Source organism: Sander lucioperca, chromosome 6 (genome assembly GCF_008315115.2).
Source record: "Sander lucioperca isolate FBNREF2018 chromosome 6, SLUC_FBN_1.2, whole genome shotgun sequence".
In the NCBI taxonomy this organism is placed as follows: domain Eukaryota; kingdom Metazoa; phylum Chordata; class Actinopteri; order Perciformes; family Percidae; genus Sander; species Sander lucioperca.
In genome coordinates this window covers 740,001-758,476 of record NC_050178.1, presented here as the reverse complement: position 1 = coordinate 758,476, position 18,476 = coordinate 740,001, and the positions used below count along the sequence as shown (strand labels likewise).

General features: G+C 40.3%; 1 long non-coding RNA gene and 1 pseudogene across 1 annotated transcript in view; both read right to left on the bottom strand.

The window, feature by feature from the left end:
• Positions 1–384: 384 nt before the first annotated feature.
• LOC116050305 lies at positions 385–10,213 on the bottom strand (annotated as a pseudogene).
• A 4,594-nt stretch (positions 10,214–14,807) lies between these two features.
• Positions 14,808–18,476, bottom strand: part of LOC118495351 — a 20,523-nt gene continuing 16,854 nt past the window's right edge. The window contains exons 3-4 of the long non-coding RNA XR_004897729.1: positions 16,248–16,251; positions 14,808–14,862 (exon numbers count right to left, since the gene is read on the bottom strand). This is a non-coding gene — a long non-coding RNA (uncharacterized LOC118495351). The remainder of the gene's footprint in view (positions 14,863–16,247; positions 16,252–18,476) is intronic.

Below are 18,476 nucleotides of genomic sequence, written 5' to 3'. Positions count from 1 at the left end.
GGTCAGTGGGGGATATCAATGTATTTTTTACCACATACTGTGAAAAAGATACAGCTCAAACATGAAATCTGTTTTTTTTTCAAAGCTCAAAGGACATTAAAAACATTTAAATCCACAGAGACCCATCCATTTGCCTGGAATAAACCATACTATTTTTGTTTTGTTTGGCTATTGCAAAATTAAGACTAGGCAGTGCCCATTGATCAAAGGACACAATCACACACAAACTGAGCATGGACAAAATGATCTTTAGAGAATCACTCATTCTACATACCAAACTGAATATTAAGAGATGATGAACAGTAGACATTTTAGAGAAGGAATAGCTATTTTTGCATAATCAAAACATAGAATGTAATAAATCCTTTGACTGCTTTATGACTATTTACATATCACAAATATTATGTACAGTTTTAAGGTGTTTTCCCCTCAAAATTATGACTGAATCAAAGTCAATAATCAGCAACCCCGATGACGTCAGAGGTCAGAGTTCACAGGTTGGTGGCCTTCCTCATCTCCTCCCTCGGCTGGGTCCTCTCCCAGCCTTGTCGAATGCGGGTTAGGGTCCGATCCACGCAGGGGAGAAGGACCCACACCTTCAGCACCAGCACCACAGAAGGCACAATCAGGCAGAGCATGTAGCCAGGAGGAGTGTACCATTTGTAGGTAGAGGGACGAAGAAATTTCTTAAATTCATACATTCATAAATGTAGCAATGTGACGTGCATATGAAAAGGGTCAGGTGGCCCAGCTTAGATTGAGAAAAACAATCACATAAAATTAAAATGTTAAAAGGATAGTGAGATATTTTAGGAAATTACTGGCTTTCTTGTCGAGAGAGTGTTTTCACACATGAAAGTCCGAACCAAGGTCCGGACCAAGGTTCATGTTTTTGTTACATTGTATACATTTGATCCGGTAAGTTTTGGTTTCACACTGCAGTTATGCAGGCACACTAAAGATCTAAACATGACAAAACTACGTCCTGCCGTCATCACATACGTGATCACATACAGATACTTATAATTGATTGGTTTGTAGACGGGCTTCCCCGTCCGCTCGTATCCTCTCTCTGTGTCAGAGTTTTTCAACTGACTGCTGCTCTCACCTACTCGCGGCTCTTTTTGTTTTGTTGTGATGTTGAGAAGCAAAGACATGGGAACTTTCTTCCTGGATCACTTATTCAGAGACAAACGGAAACCTACACTGTACATTTACTACCACTTAACAAACAAATTGCTGCTGATGAACTCTTGAGCATGCCATTTATAATCAACTCTCTACCTATCTCCACCAGAACAATCTTCTTGATCCCCACCAGTCTGGCTTCAAGGCTGGCCACTCAACAGAAACTGCCCTCCTTGCTGTCACTGAGCAGCTTCACATCGCTAGAACAACCTCTCTCTCTTCCATCATCATCCTTCTGGATTTTTCTGCTGCCTTTGACACAGTGAATCACCAGATTCTCATTTCGACACTCCGAAATCTGGGTGTCTCAGGCTCTGCGCTCTCATTGCTCACATCTTACCTGGCCAACCGAACCTACCGGGTAACCTGGAGAGGATCTAGCTCAGAACCTTGCCCACTCAAAAATGTTCCTCAGGGATCAGTCCTGGGTCCCCTCCTCTTTTCTCTGTACACCAACTCTCTCGGGTCTGTCATTCAGTCGCACGGCTTTTCTTATCACAGCTACGCAGATGACACCCAACTAATTCTCTCCTTTCCTGAGTCTGAAACTCAAGTAGCAGCACGTATCTCGGCCTGTCTGACTGACATCTTTTCTTGGATGTCTACACACCATCTGAAACTCAACCTTGACAAGACTGAGGTCCTTTTCCTTCCAGGGAAGGGCTCTCCTACCCAAGACCTGACTAAAACAATTGACAACTCTGTGGTAGTCCCCACCAAGACTGCTAGAAACCTGGGTGTAACACTTGACGACCAACTCTCCTTCACTGCTAACATTGCTGCAACCACCCGATCGTGTAGATACATGCTGCATAACATCAGAAGGATACGTCCCCTTCTAACGCAGAAGGTGGCTCAAGTTCTGGTTCAGGCTCTAGTCATCTCACGTCTAGACTACTGCAACTCCCTCCTGATTGGCCTGCCTGCATGTGCCATCCGACCCCTGCAGCTCATTCAGAACGCAGTAGCTCAACTTGTCTTCAACCTCCCCAAGTTCTCTCACACTACACCGCTCCTCCGCTCTCTTCACTGGTTACCAATTGCGGCCCGCATCCGCTTCAAGACACTAGTACTTACGTACAGGGCCACGAATGGATCAGCACCCGCTTACATCCAGGACATGGTCAAACCATATACCCCAACCCGCCCACTTCGTTCTGCATCAGCCAAATTGCTTGCTGCCCCCTCACAGCGAGGGCGAACTAATCACTCAACGAAATCCCGACTGTTCACTGTCCTGGCTCCCAAATGGTGGAACGAGCTCACCATCGATATCAGGATGGCCGAAAGCCTACACATCTTCCGCCGAAGGCTAAAAACACATCTCTTCCGACTACACCTCGGATAAAAAAAAAAAAGATAAAATTCTTGAACCTGCACTTCCATATGTCTCTTTGTAGCTTTGCCTATTTAAAGCTAATGTATTTGCACTTACTACTTGTTGTCTGGAGTTTGAACCTTCACAGTTGAAAGCACTTAATTGTAAGTCGCTTTGGATAAAAGCGTCAGCTAAATGACATGTAATGTAATGTAATAATGTATTCTCTGCTCTGATAGCCGACAGCTGTCTGCTCTGAGTGCTGACACCATTACCGTCTCTCACATACACATAAGCACCGAGCTATTCCTTAAAGGAGCTATTCCCCGGTCTTGTAACACAAGGAGAGCCTGTCAGAGCTTCTTGTAGTTGGTCCGAAAGTCCGAATCATCCAAAAAATGCTTTCACACTATAAACGAACCAGACCATGGTTCAGTTTGGTCCGGACCGAGACCACCTCTTTTTATCGGACCAAAATTTGGTCTTTTGATCCGGATCGTGGTCCGGGGGGAGGTTTCACATCTGTAATTTTGGTTCGGACCAAACTGAAATGTCCGAAAGTCCGGACCAAATGAGGTATGTGTGAAAACGCCCTTAGACAGCAAGATTGATACCAGTCTTGTGTTTGTATGGTAAATATACAGTTGGGGCCAGCAGCCAGCTAGCTTAGGTTAGCACAAAGGAAAAAGGTGGACAGCTGGGTGATCTCTGGCCTAAGCTAACAAAATCCACCTACCAGCACCTACAACACGTTATATTAGTCAGGAAGTTACCACACTTGACCAAAAAATAGTGCAGTACATACTGTATATATTGTATGATACAAATCTGGCTTTTTCCCCAATAGAAAAAAAATGTTTTAGTTACAGTTTTTCTCAATTGCTAAAACACAATTTCTGAAACCTTGCTCCATTTTCTGAAAACATTACAGTTTTTGCCTATTGCTTACACACTTTTTGCAGAATTTGGCTCATTACGTCAAAACTCTACACACAAGCCAATCAGACATAGCACTTGGAGATTAACAACTCACATCTATGCCAAAATGAAACACTGCAATCAAAACTTAACACTCCTTTCTTAAAATGAAATTCTTGCAACAAAATCATACACACAAGCACCATTTGAATTACTCTTTCATATCACCAGCAACACACTGATGGACTTTATATAAAACACTGCAGTCTTTGTGTTTCTATTTTTATTGTCATTTTCTCAGACTCAGTCTTCTGTAAAACTCAAAAGTATAATTTCTGCAGTAATCAAACAAGAGTTTTTACAAAAAACAAACATTCTTACAGAAATAAAGAAAAATAGAATCACAAATCATCAAATTTAGGGTTAGGGTTAGGATGTCTCTTCCACGTCCGACTCCTCTCGCTCTCTCTCTTTGTCCTCCTCTTACTCTGACTCTCATTGCCTCCATGCTTGCAAAGTTCTCAAAATGTCTTCCCTGAGGCCTATCTGTAGTGCTAAGGGTCAGTGTTCTGTTTTCTGTGCAAGTGTTGTCAGGTCTGTATGTAAGTCCCTACAATTGCCAGATGAGTTTTGCATTTTGAACAGTGTTTTCCCAATGACAACAGGAGATTGCGTTTTTGAACAAAGTGTCTAATGTAAGAAAACATGTGTAGTGTTTCGCAATAAGTGTGTTAAAGAATTGCAAACAAAGTGCAAATTTGACATTGTGTTAAAGCTATGTTACACTGTGTTTAAGGAATGTTTAGGTATTGAGGCTTTGGTCTAAGCATTCGTTTTTAATGTGTAAGCAATGGGCAAAAACTGTAAACACAAAACCTCCTCTTCAAGCACTATTTACAAAACCTCGGACTCCTCTCGCAAAATGAAACTTTCGCCTCAAAACTGTTTTACCTGTGTTCAAAATCAAACACTGCTCTCAAATCAAAAACAAAGTGATCAAAATGATTTACACTGTCAAGCAGTCAGTAAACAATACACCAAAAAATAGAAAACACATTGTTCAAAACATATAGTTCTCCGGGAGAAGTACATTTTTAATCTCAAAACAAATTTCATATTTTTCCGTCATTGTCTTTTGATGAACGAAAACATGTTCTATCATAGTAGCTCAAAATTGATCAGAAATTACTACTCTGCTTTGCTCTTTGCAATTTTTTTTGTTCTTCCTCCTCCTTGTACCCCTATTTTTTACAGTACTGTACCCTGCATCTCACAAACTTGTCCTTTGTCTCTGTGATACTGTAATTCTTGTAATTCCTTGTTGATATGAGCCTGCAACCAGTCAAAATCTATTGAGCAGTCAGTACTGTTACAGTAACAAATGGAAACCACAATGTTCAGGGCCATACAATTTGTTCATTGTACAGTATACAGCCTACAATGCACTGTACTACAGTATACAATACTAAAAGGGACAAAAATCCTCTTCGTCCTCCTCTTCCTCTTTCTTGCCCTCCTCCTCCTCTTCCTCCTCGTCGCCCACCTCTCATACGCACTCGTCCTCGTCCTCTCACATTGTTTCTTCTATCCATTCTCAGACTTTCTCCTTCCCATCTTCAACAACCTGTTTGCTCTCTGAACTGGCTTATATTGGTTGTGTCACATCATTTGAAACAAGTGAAATCAATTTTGATTGTTGTGTTCAATCAGTGACATGTGTTCTCTATTTGTATTTGATTGTTGCCACTTGTGTTTACCAGTATGGATGACATGTGCATAGAGGGCAGAATGTGTTTTGAGAATGAGAATGTGTTTAGTGATTTGTGTTTTACCATATGAAATGGTTTAAGGTATTGACACAGACTGCACAATTAGCTAAATGAGTTCAGGCAACTGAGAACTTTGTTCAGCCAATGGGTTTTAGTGTTTTAGCAACTGAGAAAAACTGTAAATTACATTTTTCTGTTTCTATTGCTAAACAACAGTGGGCACAACTGGAGCTACATGTGCAAAACTCTAACTACAGTCTGCACAGCAGCAGTTCATGTGAACCAAAAGCCTTTTTTGGAAATAAAGAAACACTAAATAAGAATGAAACAGTTATACATTGTATCGTTTGAGAGAAACAGTGAACAGGTAAAAGAGCAAAGATACCAATATGTCCAGGTAAGATGTTTAAGGTTACATACACAGTTGTGAAAAACCTTTCCTTTTCTATAGTAAAACTGCGCACTTACTGTTTTTCACAAAGTAATGGAGGTGTAAACAATGGGAACACCACAGTCATTTGTATTTATAGATAATGTCGGTTCTTCACAAGAGAACACATCCAATTTGTTGATAAAAAACTTCTGACTATTATGTACCTTTAGTTTGTAACATTTCCAGTAATTACGTAAATTACTACAGACAACATAAATATATACATATATATATATACTGTAGGTAAGCAAACTGAGGATTTTTCATTCATTCTTGTTTACCTCAAAACTTGTATAAAATAAAAAAAGGAAAGAAAATAGTTTCACTAAAATTATACAAACTGCATTATCTGTAAAGATGAAAAGTTAGTATTTTCTGTATTGGTGTTTGATGCTAGTGTTTTTACTCAGTGTGTTCTGAGTGACAGTATGTGTTATCTAGATGAGGATTGTTCATAGTGTTGGCTGCACTGTTTTGAGACGTGTGAAGAGTTGTGTTGCTTGGAATGAGTTTTGCAGCTGATGTGAACTGTTTAGATCAGGTGACTGTTGGTAATGCAGACTGTAGTTAGAGTTTTGCACATGTGGCTTCAGTTGTGACCAGTGTAGTTTATCAATCGAAAAAAACTGTAAAACTTTGAAATGAACCTGTCAAACATCGACATTTTCTGTGTTCATTTCCTGATAGAATTGAAGATGAATGTCTTGCTAGTTTCTGTGTTTGTTGAATCCACAAGTTATACAATAAGCTAAAAATACAATTACATTCACAGCTATTCCAGAGTAATTGGTTTTGTAGCACCAGTGGCCTTTGAGGCGCAGTTATTGTTAATTACTTGGATAATGTGCTTTCATTTACATTTTTAGCATTTGGATGCTGATGTTCTCATCCACAGTGACTTTGAATAAACAGCACAATAAGGAAACATTCATATCTATGTTCATGTAATGAACGGTGCCCCTAAAATGATCATCTGGAATCTTATTTAACCCATTTAGAACAGCAAATCTGTCTGCTGTAAGCATTGACATTCAATAATTTACATTCTTTTGTTGACAACCCCTGAAAAAAAGCAATTTATGTATATTGATACCTGTTATTACTGTATATGTTTTTCACAACTCTTCCCACCAGATCATATGGATTATCTTGACCTAGACCTTATCTTTAAGTCTCATTCCCTATCTGAGGTCTGCCTGTGGACCTGACCTTTACACAAATGGACCTGTGACCTTTGACCTGTATCAGCAATCTCCTCCCTGAGGATTATACCAGCTATCATAATTCTATTTAATGAATAACTTAACATTTAAGATCCTGGGCTAAAGTCAGCCAGGCTTTCACTCTGTGCGCCTGTGTTAGGCAGTGAGTTAACTAGGCTCCGGGGATATGACTGCCAGTGACATTTTGCTTTTACAACACTTTAATAACTCTGATGAAAACTTGGAAACTCTGAATATAGATTATCACGACCCTAAAAGATCAATTCTACTAATAGTACGCACATGACTGATGACGTCAAGCACCCATGCCCACACTCTAACACATGCACATAAACTGTAGATTGTTGACTGTAGATTTCTAAATGCACTCTTACCTGAATGAAGCTGAACTCTCTTCAGCTGAGAGAGCCTCCCACAGGGCCAGGGATGTTAGTTCTAGCAGGACATAAAGAAAGAATCCCAGGATTCCCAGCACAAAGAAAGAGTCTTGGCCCCATGCTTCTGTGTTGTCAAAGTAAAACGGGGTGGTTTTATTGTTTTTCATCTAAGGAAGACGGAGAGACAGTACTGTAAGTTTTAAGCCATGCTTTTCTATGTACTGGATTGTAGAGACACTGCAAGGTTTCAACCAGCCTGCTTTACCTCATCCACCACAAGCGAGATGAGTTTGTGTCTGACAGCATAACGAAGAGAAGTCATGAATGCATAGATGACATGGAGAAAAGCGAAGCCCAGTGCAATCAGACCCATCTGCTTCCTGCACAGCATCCAGCGGTCCAGCCAATCAGGGGAGCGCCTGGAACGTGCAAAAGTGAGCTAGGCTTTCAAAAATGAGACACATTTTTACAACAAAAAGCACAGGTAGCGGACATTTGTATCCTGGTTTGATGTCTGACCTGTACTTGGTGCCTCAGTAGAGCTGAAGGAAGGCAGCTATAACACCAGGCAGGTAACACAGAGACAACATGATGAGAGACACAATGGGAAACACCTGAAAGGTGGGGGTTGTGGGGGTGAACACAGAACACATCCCTTAAAGGGAACACAAAATACCATCTATAGAGGACACTAAACCAGAGAGGGACATGTCTTCACCTTGTTGGCCAGGGACCAGTGTTGGGCAAGTTACTTCCAAAATGTAATACATTATAGATTACTAGTTACTGTCATTTGAGAGTAATTAGTTATATTACAATATTACTGTCTCTGAATTGTAATGCGTTACACTACTTTTGCATTACTTTTGAGTTACTTTCACCAAAATAACAGGGGAAATTTGATTTGGCAGCTAGCTTGTGAATTTCACCACCGGATCAATAAAGTCTCCTCTTTATCCACTTTAATACATCATAGATTATTCATATTTTGTATAATCAATATAAATATGCAAAGTAACTAAAGCTATAAAAAATAGATAAGTAAAATGTATAACAGGCAAGTAGGAGAAAATGAAAATACTCAATTAAAAGTACGACGTTGTTGTAAAATGTTTGTTTATAGCACTTGAATAAGAAATTCATGTTGTTTAGTTTAAAACACTCTAAAGGAAATGTTCAATTATAGTGTGATTAAAACTCACTATTTACATTATTTACAGTACTTGATTTACAGCTGATTTGTGAAAAGGTAGCCTACACAACCTTATTTAACAGTAATTTAGTTTTACTGCGAAACGTCACAGGAAGTGCTTTTATTTTGAAGTAGGTTACACGGACGTTGTCTGTTGTGTAGCCTACTCTTGCTAGCTTACTGAGATGCAACATGTCTGTCAGGCTCCAGTTGTTCACTTTCTTGTTTGTAAAACTGCAACATATTAAACAGTAAATGGTCACAGTAAAAGACAAGTGTTTTTGGTCGTCATTCGAAGCCATTCCACTACAGGCAGAGTTACTCTCCACGGCTGATAAAATGCAATGATATTTACGTGTAGCAAGCCTCAACATTAAAGCAGCCATATTATGCTCATTTTCAGGTTCATAATTGTATTTTAAGGTTGTACCAGAATAGGTTTACATGGTTTAATTTTCAAAAAACACCATATTTTTGTTGTACTGCACCGCTCTCTCTCACTGCTGCAGATCCTCTTTTCAGCTGGTCTCTGTTTTAGCTACAGAGTGAGACCTCTTTTCTTCTTCTTCTTCTTCTGTACTATCTTTGATTGCACTGCACATGCTCAGTAGCTCAGATGTAGATCATGTCAGCTAGCTGGCTCCATAGACAGTAAAAGAAAGGCTGTTTCTACAACTTTGGTCAGTTACAAGGCAGGATTAGCTGGGAGACTTCTAAATGAGGGCGCACATGTAAGTAGTTCTTTTGTAGATTATGGTGAACTTGTGTGTGTTGTAGCAGTGCTTTGCTATTGAGAACAAGGTAGCATGCTAGCGTTAGCATGCTAGCATTAGCCATAGCGTTAGCATGCTAACGCTAATGGTTGCGGTTAGCCTGCTCGTTTCGGCTTGTGACGTCACAAGCCGTGCCAATTTTGAACAGCTCACCCAGAGACTGAAGGCAGGACACATTCAGAAACTGTATCTCACTCTAAACAGCATGGGTGGATTTTTTTCAAAGTTTGTATGTGTGTGGAAGCACCAGAGACACAACATAACACCCCAAATCCCAGAAAAAGTGATTTTTTCATAATATGGGCACTTTAATTCCCGACATGTCAGCCGCTGACGTACCGTCACCTGTTGGGACATACATGCTGTCCATACCGTCTCTGGTTCTGACCACGGGAACAGAAACAGGACAGCTCACTTCAACGCAGCCTAATAACTCCTGAAAATAATATCCATCTCGCAAATGTATCTGTCTCTGCAGTCATCTCAACCATCGAATACAGCGACAGGAAAATAATACGGCTTTTTTTTCCTGTGAAGAAATGTGCGGTGTTGGTGAATTCTTTAAAAAAACAATGCACCACTAAATGTTGCATTAAAATGCATTGTAACTCGCGTTACTGAGATTGTAACGAGTATAATATTACCGAAATTTAATTAGTAATGCGTTATATTACTGCGTTACAGCAAAAAGGAATACATTACTGTAATTGCGTTACTTTTGTAACGCGTTACTCCCAACACTGCCAGGGACACCATGATTCTGAAGGAGATGTCTTTCCTCTGTTCAACAAACGCATAGACAACATCTCTAAGAAGGAGATAAAAGAAGAAGAAGGCAGTGAAGTTGACGGCCACGCGTAGCGGCATCCTCCACTCTGTGAACAGCTGCAGGGGGAAGTCCTCCAGCTCTCTGGCTGCTGACAGAGACCCTTTATCCAGAACAGTGAGGCCCAGGTGGTGACCACCTCTGCTACTGTCTGCTTTGCTTCTGCACTGTTCCCACACAGGTACACTTGGAGCATGGAGGTGTGGGTTATATTTAAAATTGTCAGCAGTATAAATATTTTTGTTATTGTCAACAAATACCATGAAATAACCAAAACCAACAATGAGTTAGTCCATCTCTCATTATTTTCCATCTTCGGTTCCTGCTAAAGACATGAATCTATAAAAAAGTCACAAATATATACCTTAATAAATAAATAAAATACTCAAAAAGCTGGGCACTGTAGTTTTAGCAAACATTTCCGGGTAAAGAGTACTTTAAAGAGTAAACAGTGTAATTTGCTTGGGATACACTCAACGCAGTGTGAGAGTGTGGAGGGAGAGAAAACCGACGGAGGAAAATAGTGTTATTTCAAGATAAATGTTGTACTAGTTGCTTAGTTTTTTTGTTTCTTTTTAGCCCCCTGGTAGCCTTTAGTCTCTAGAAAGAGCCAGCATCTACGCAAATCTACGTACCTGTGCGTGGAGGACCGCACTTTTTCTACGAGTAGTAGCTAAACATTAGCTTCAGGCTAACGCCAGCTCCATGGCTACCCCAGCACCTGGCGAGTCCCCACCTCCCCACAGGATTTCCTCGTTGCTTGAAAATGCAAACAAAGAAATTGCTGACCTTAGGGAAGAACGTTGCTCAAAATCAGTCGCTACAAATCACAACTCTCTCGGTGGCCTTCCAGGATACTGTAGTTTGGGACCCATCCGCCTTCTCATATCCATCTTCTAGTTCGACACCGACCATCAGGCCATCCTGGACTAAAGTGGTTTGCGGCCGAAAGAGAGCCTCGGGTAGGGCTCCATCGCCTCCTGCCCTCAGCCTCTCCAGTCGCTTCGATGCCCTGTCGAAGCCGAATGTTCCCCCGGTAACGGCCGACGTGGTTACCCGGGCTCGCCCCGCTCCAAAGCCGACTGACCTGCGGTCGTCAACGGGGAGGACCGCTGCCTCACGGCGAAAACTTCTGAGGGATGCGGTAGTCAGACAGTCCGGTGGCCTTCCTTGCTTGAACCGGCCAAATGACAACGTTCCTCAAAAACAATCTTCCCCACCGAATGGTAAGCAATATTCCTCTTCTTTTCCTTGTACATCTGAAACCGATATTGGCTGTTTTGTTCCTGCCACCGGTCATTCACGCCCCCCCACCCCTCGTCCGCTCTTCCCCCCAACCACAATAATTATTGGTGACTCCATCACCCAGGATGTACGTTTTTTTAATGCTGTTACACACTGCTTTCCTGGAGCCAAAGTTGCAGACATCCTGGCTAAAGCTGTGGACCTGATACCCTCACTCCTGACCTCTATTAAACGCATCGTGGTCCATTGTGGACATAACGACATGTCCTATCAGCAGAGTGAACGCACAAAGAAAGACTTTGGCACTCTTATTGAAGCTTTAAAAACCACTGGGAAGTTGATTTTTATTTCGGGCCCACTTCCATCGCGAGGTCGCGGAGTATGCCTTTTTAGCAGACTACTCGTCCTCAACACCTGGCTCCAGCATACATGCAACATCCACAAGATAGGTTTTATTGACAATTTTAATCTGTTTTGGGAATGTGGCTCCCTGTTCAGCAGGGACGGGATTCATCCCAGTAGACGCGGCAGCCAGATGCTATGTGAGAATTTGCGACACGCCGTGCAGACCCAGACCTGGGTGTAGACCCAGACCTTAGATTGACTGTTTGTACCCCGTAAACACACGCACAAGCGCACCTCCCAGTCATATTCTCCCATAAGCTCTCACTCCTTTACAAATAACTCTGCTAACCCACAGACCACCTATATCATTCCAGTAAGAATCAATAATAACAGTAATCAGAGGTACAGCGCTATACGCTCCTCTGTGCTTCCTTTGGAGCAGCAACCCATTCATAATGTCACCCGACTGAGATCGGTAAAATCAAACGTAAACCAACGAGGTGCTATACTTAACAACCTAATTGGAATTAAAACAACCACTGCAACGATAGAACAGAATAGGAAAATCAAATGTGGACTATTAAATATTAGATCTCTGTCTTCTAAAGCATTATTGGTAAACAATTTGATATCAGATAATCAAATTGATCTATTCTGTCTTATTGAAACATGGCTGGGCCATGAAGAATATGTTAGTCTAAATGAAGCCACTCCTCCCAGTCATATTAATACTCAAATAACTAAGGGCTCAGGCTGAGGAGGAGGAGTTGCAGCCATATTTGACTCAAACCTGTTAATTAATCCTAAACCTAAACTAAATTATAACTCTTTTGAAAGTCTTGTTCTTCATCTTCAACATCCGATATGGAAAACATTACAGCCAATTATATTTGTTGTTGTTTACCGAATTCTCAGAGTTTTTGTCATGTGCTGTCAGATAAAATAATTATTGTAGGTGATTTTAATATCCATGTGGACGTTGACAGCAATAGCCTTAGTACTGCCTTCAACACACTACTAGATTCAATTGGTTTCAGTCAGAGTGTGCATAAGGCCACGCACTGTTTTAACCACACCCTCGACCTTGTGCTGTCATATGGCATCAAAATTGAAGATTTAATAGTATTTCCACAGAATTCTTTACTATCAGACCATTTTTTAATAACTTTTGAATTCTTACTACCCGACTATACAAAATTAAATAAAACCTTCTACACTAGATGCCTATCTGACAGTGGTATAGCTAAATTTAAGGAAGATATTCCAACAGCATTTAACTCAATGTCATGCTCTAATATAACAGAGGACTTTTTTGTTAATTTTAGTCCCTCCCAAATTGATAATTTTGTAGACGGTGCTACGGCTTGCCTACGGACAACTTTAGACTCTGTTGCTCCTCTCAAAAAGAAGATGATGAAGCAAAGGAAACTAGCACCTTTGTATAACTCCCAAACTCGCAAATTAAAACAAATTTCACGAAAACTTGAAAGTAAATGGCGTTCCACCAAATTGGAAGAATCTCGTTTAGATTGGCAAGACAGTTTGAAAACCTATAGGAAGGCTCTGAGAAATGCCAGATCAGACTATTACTCATCATTAATAGAAGAAAATAAGAACAACCCAAGGTTTCTTTTCAGCACTGTAGCCAGGCTGACAGAGAGTCACAGCTCTGTTGAGCCATCTATTCCCCTAGCTCTTAGTAGTGACGACTTCATCAGTTTCTTTAATGATAAAATTATAACAATTAGGGATGGAATTCATCACTTTTTGCCCTCAACTTCTAACGGTTCACCTTTGAATGCAGGAGTGCTAGAAAGAACGACAGGACCTGACATATTCTTAGACTGCTTTTTTCCTATAGACCTTCAACTATTAATGCTAAAGGTCTTGTCAGCAAAGCCATCTACCTGTCTCTTAGACCCCATTCCAACGAGGCTACTTAAAGAAGCGTTACTCGTGGTTAACACTTCATTACTAGATATGATCAATATGTCTTTATTAACAGGTTATGAACCAGTCATTTAAAGTAGCTGTGATAAAACCTCTTCTGAAAAAACCTACCCTCGATCCTGAGGTCTTAGCCAACTATAGACCTATATCTAACCTTCCCTTTCTCTCCAAGATCCTTGAGAAAGTAGTCGCTAATCAGTTATGTGACTTTTTACATAGGAATAGTTTATTTGAGGACTTTCAGTCAGGATTTAGAAAGCATCATAGCACAGAGACGGCACTGGTGAAAATTACTAACGACCTTCTAATGGCTGCTGACAAAGGACTTGTCTCCATACTTGCCTTATTAGATCTTAGTGCTGCATTCGACACTATTGACCATATCATCCTTTTACAGAGACTGGAACATTTAGTCGGCATTAAAGGAATCGCACTACGCTGGTTTAAGTCATATTTCTCTGATCGATCTCAATTTGTAAATATCAACGAAAAATCCTCTAATTACGCTAGAGTTAGCCATGGCGTCCCTCAAGGCTCAGTGCTTGGACCAATTCTTTTCTCCTTGTATATGCTTCCTCTAGGCAATATTATTAGGAAACATTCAATTAACTTTCACTGCTATGCAGATGACACCCAATTATACTTGTCATTTAAGTCAGACGAAACCAGTCAGTTAGCTAAACTTCATGTGTGCATTAAAGATATAAAAACTTGGATGACCTACAATTTTCTGATGTTAAACTCAAACAAAACTGAAGTGATTGTATTGGGCTCCAAACACCTCCGAACTTCATTATCTAAAGATATAACTACTCTGGATGGTATTGCCCTGGCTCCAGCACTACTGTCAGAAATCTAGGAGTTATTTCTGATCAGGATTTATCCTTCAATGCCCATCTAAACCAAACCTCAAGAACAGCCTTTTTTCATCTACGTAACATTGCCAAAATTAGGAATATCCTGTCGCAAAACGATGCTGAAAAACTAGTCCATGCATTCGTTACTTCTAGACTGGACTACTGTAACTCCTTACTATCAGGATGTTCAAATAAATTCCTTAGGACTCTCCAGCTGATCCAGAATGCTGCAGCACATGTTCTGACAAGAACTAAGAAAAGAGATCATATTTCTCCTGTATTAGCTTCTCTGCATTGGCTTCCTGTAAAATCAAGGATTGAATTTAAAATCCTTCTCCTGACCTACAAAGCTCTAAACTGTCAAGCACCTGCATATCTTGAAGAGCTCTTAGTACCACTAGAGCACTACGCTCCCAGAATTCAGAGCTTCTCGTGGTTCCTAGAGTTTCTTTGTGTGCATCCTTGCCCCTGAAATGCTTGTTACTAACCTAGCTCTGGGGAGTTTACTCCCCGGAGTCCTTATGTTTCTTTTTTTCGCCCAGAATATTCCCTTGGATTAGGGTGGCACCACGATTTTGGTTGGAGCTGTCAGTGTGGTTCAACGCTCTGCAATGCCCTGCAGTGTCTGGCGATGCTCTGCAGTGTCCTGCTGCATCCTGCCAAGTGTCTGCATCTTGCTACACCAACCCATGCTGTGCTGTGCCATGCTACATCCTGTAACGCCCTTCAGTGCCCTGTTATGACATGAACTACTACGACTACCATTTAAAAGATAAATCAGAAAAGTTTAAGCATAGGCCTACAAGTGCATCTTACTATATATATCTTTATCTCCAATTACATAGTCTATCAGTCAGTAATTTCAAAAACCAAGTGCATCTTGTCTTCAAAATTGCCTCAGAAAAACAATACAAATATAAATATTTTCCTCTTCAGCTCAGCTTTTGTTTTTTAGTTGCTAATAATTACTCTAAGATTATTGTTAGATGACTCACCAGCCCTGTTTGGAATATCTAGTGCATGACTGCAGGGTGTACATCTACAGTGTCTGTCTACAGAACTACCCGTCTTTTGTTGATCTTCACTGTGCTGTTCCAGTCATTTTGAGATGAAACCCCTGGAAGTGTATGACTATGTAAAGATGCATGCATACTATATATACATGTGCTGCTCAATATGTAATCCCATTTCTAGATCTTCACCATGCTGAAGGTTATTACCACACTCACAGCTTTGTGATAAGAAGATTAAGTTGTTTGTAAAGGGGAGGGGGGAGGAGGGGATATCATACAAAGGGAGAGAGCGCACACTTATAAGCATGTGCATGTGGGTATATACTGTACCTACACATGTGGACGTATACCTGCTTCTCCCTGTGGAAAAAGGAAGAAGTTTCAGGTCATGTTATTATCTCTATCTACAATGAATTTTAAGACCCTACAGTGAGTATAAAGCATGCAAAACAGTGATTGTGAAAGTATAGGTGTAGCAGCCCTTGGAACCTAAATGAAGAGAAGTCTCGAAAACGGGTGCAATGACGTTTATTGCCGCTCTTCCAGCACCGTGAAACTAAAAGGATATGATACAAATAGGAGCAAGTAAATAAATTACAAATAAAGTGCATGGGTTTATGCAAAATATTAACTGGATGCTCAAATGAAAAATACAATAGGCTACAATAAAGCCAATGTTCACATTAAATTCACAAGTTGCTGACCCGTATTAACGAACTCATAACCCAAGAAACATTGCAAGTATCATTTAACACTTTGCATTACAAGTTAACTTGAATAACTGAACATGTTGAATAAATGTCACTTAAGGATTTCATACCTCGCTCCACTTCCCAAGGGTGCAAAGCTAGCAGTCTACTTAGCTGTCCATTAGCCCCTTGCAGGTAGTTCACCAACAGACTTAACAGCATATACATTCAAAAAGTAATCCGAAGCGAGGACATACACATAAGCTACAGTAAAGACAGTGAGAAAAATGTTGAGTTTACATGCTGTATAGTACATGTGGTGTATGTTTTATGCAAGAGAGCGAAAAAATATGGCTCTCGTCTAGCAACGTTTGCTGCGCGCTGCAATCTGTTTTTATTTTGCAGCTTCCTCCTGTTCCGTGTGATTTCAAAATAAAAGTCTCTTAAACTATGGTCACTTACAATAGGGGAAGATTGAGGAGAGACAAGAGTTTAAGAGACTCTTTTAAGATGACAAGGAGTGATGAATTCTCTATTGCAATATTAGACATAAGACAAAAATGAGAGAGAGAGAGAGAGAGAGAGAGAGAGAGAGACTCAATCATCATATACTTCAGAGAGGCAGTTGATGAGGGAATATAAGCCTCTGCTATCTCTGCTTTTCCATACTAACCCTCTGCTTTACACACAGGAGTGGTGGATAATTAAAAGATAGAGCGATAGCACAGGAGAGCAAAAGGGCCATTTTGACCTCATCTCTGTTCTCCCCACTCTGACATAATTAAAATAGAGACTTTTTGAAATCATTCATCCAATTGCAGGCCCCCCCCCCCCCCTTATTTTCAAGCACAATCACTCCATCAACAAAAAACATTTTCAGACGTAATGACTCTGCTTAACAACACAGAAAAGAGGACCTGTTAAAGACACTGGATGTTTTATGGATGCAATCATGGGAGCAGTTTAATTGCTTCGGGATGAGCGGTTCACTGTGTTATCGTGGTCTCAATATAACTAAAGCAAACTCCTCGGGGGAGTAGTTACAGCAGTTATTTATTGTACTGCTGTAATTATGGCTACTATAATTTGTATTTCTCTTACTTTCAAGCAGATAATTTGCATGTTACCCTAGAAAAATGTTGGGTTATCGATGATCACAGGCTGGCATCAAATTGGCAAAATAATGTTCTTGTCTATTTTAGGTTTTAAAAAGAGGACCGGGTTGCTATGGGGTTACTCTGGGTTCACTTTCAATATTGCTTTCTTGTCTGCTGTGCTGTTATGGTGCTGGTATGTCTATTGAGTTTTTTTCAGGTGAGGTTTGATGTTTCCTTAAAGTCTCTTTTGTATTTATGCCTCTGCAAAGAGCTTCAACGGAACAAAAATAATTCTTTGCATTGCAGTGAGAAATAGAGAAAGTCACTAATTTGAACAATCAGTGTGTTATTGGACCGTATGTCGACAATGCTTCAACTGGAATGATCAAGAGAAAAATTACACAGTAAATCTATAGCCAAATTCACAATTTACAATTGCAAATTATTTATTATAAGAGGAGTCACTGGTGCATGCATACAACAAGAAATACAAGTCAACTTAAGGTTGGATCCTACAAGCTCAAGGAGGATGAAATGGGGAAGGGAGGAACACATTCAATTTTAGGGGCATCCAGATGAAACCTGACGTCACCAGAAAATAACAGCATTGTTTGTTCAAATGTCATACGACTAATGACCTTTATCTTTGAGAAGCAAAGGCAGAAGTGTGATGTAGTTGTAATGCTGTAATACCTCTTAGAAAAGAAGTCAAGGTTGATGATTAGGCATAAAAAGTGCCAGACTGACATCAGAGCGGTGGTTTCACATCATGTCAACAATCAATGCTGGTTTCTTTTAACCATGATCACCATCTTACCCTTAATAAGTGGACACACTCCATATGGTGAGGGAGATCATGTGGTATGACTGAAAGCTCCACAACAGCTGCTAAATGGACTTTGAGGTGAGACTGTTTTGTCAACTTAGCCAATTAGTTTCATTTGTTTAAACTGAACAAAACTTAACCAGATGGCAGATGAAAAACCCCTCATATGGCTCAAAAAATTATTTGTTTGTCAACAAACAACTTATTTTTTTGTTCAGCTGTGAGGAGGTTTAGAGTCACAGTATTTTACAATACATTTGTGGAAAACTTGTCATGTTAAGCATTTTATTTATCAATGTATTGGGGGAAATTAGTGTGGTTACATCAGCTCTGCCATGTGAAAAGAGTGAGTTCTCCATTGCTGGTTTTTTGGGCTCCCACTTTCTTTCTCTAAACCCATTGACCACCCCTGGTCACCTCGTCCGCCTCTCTTCAGC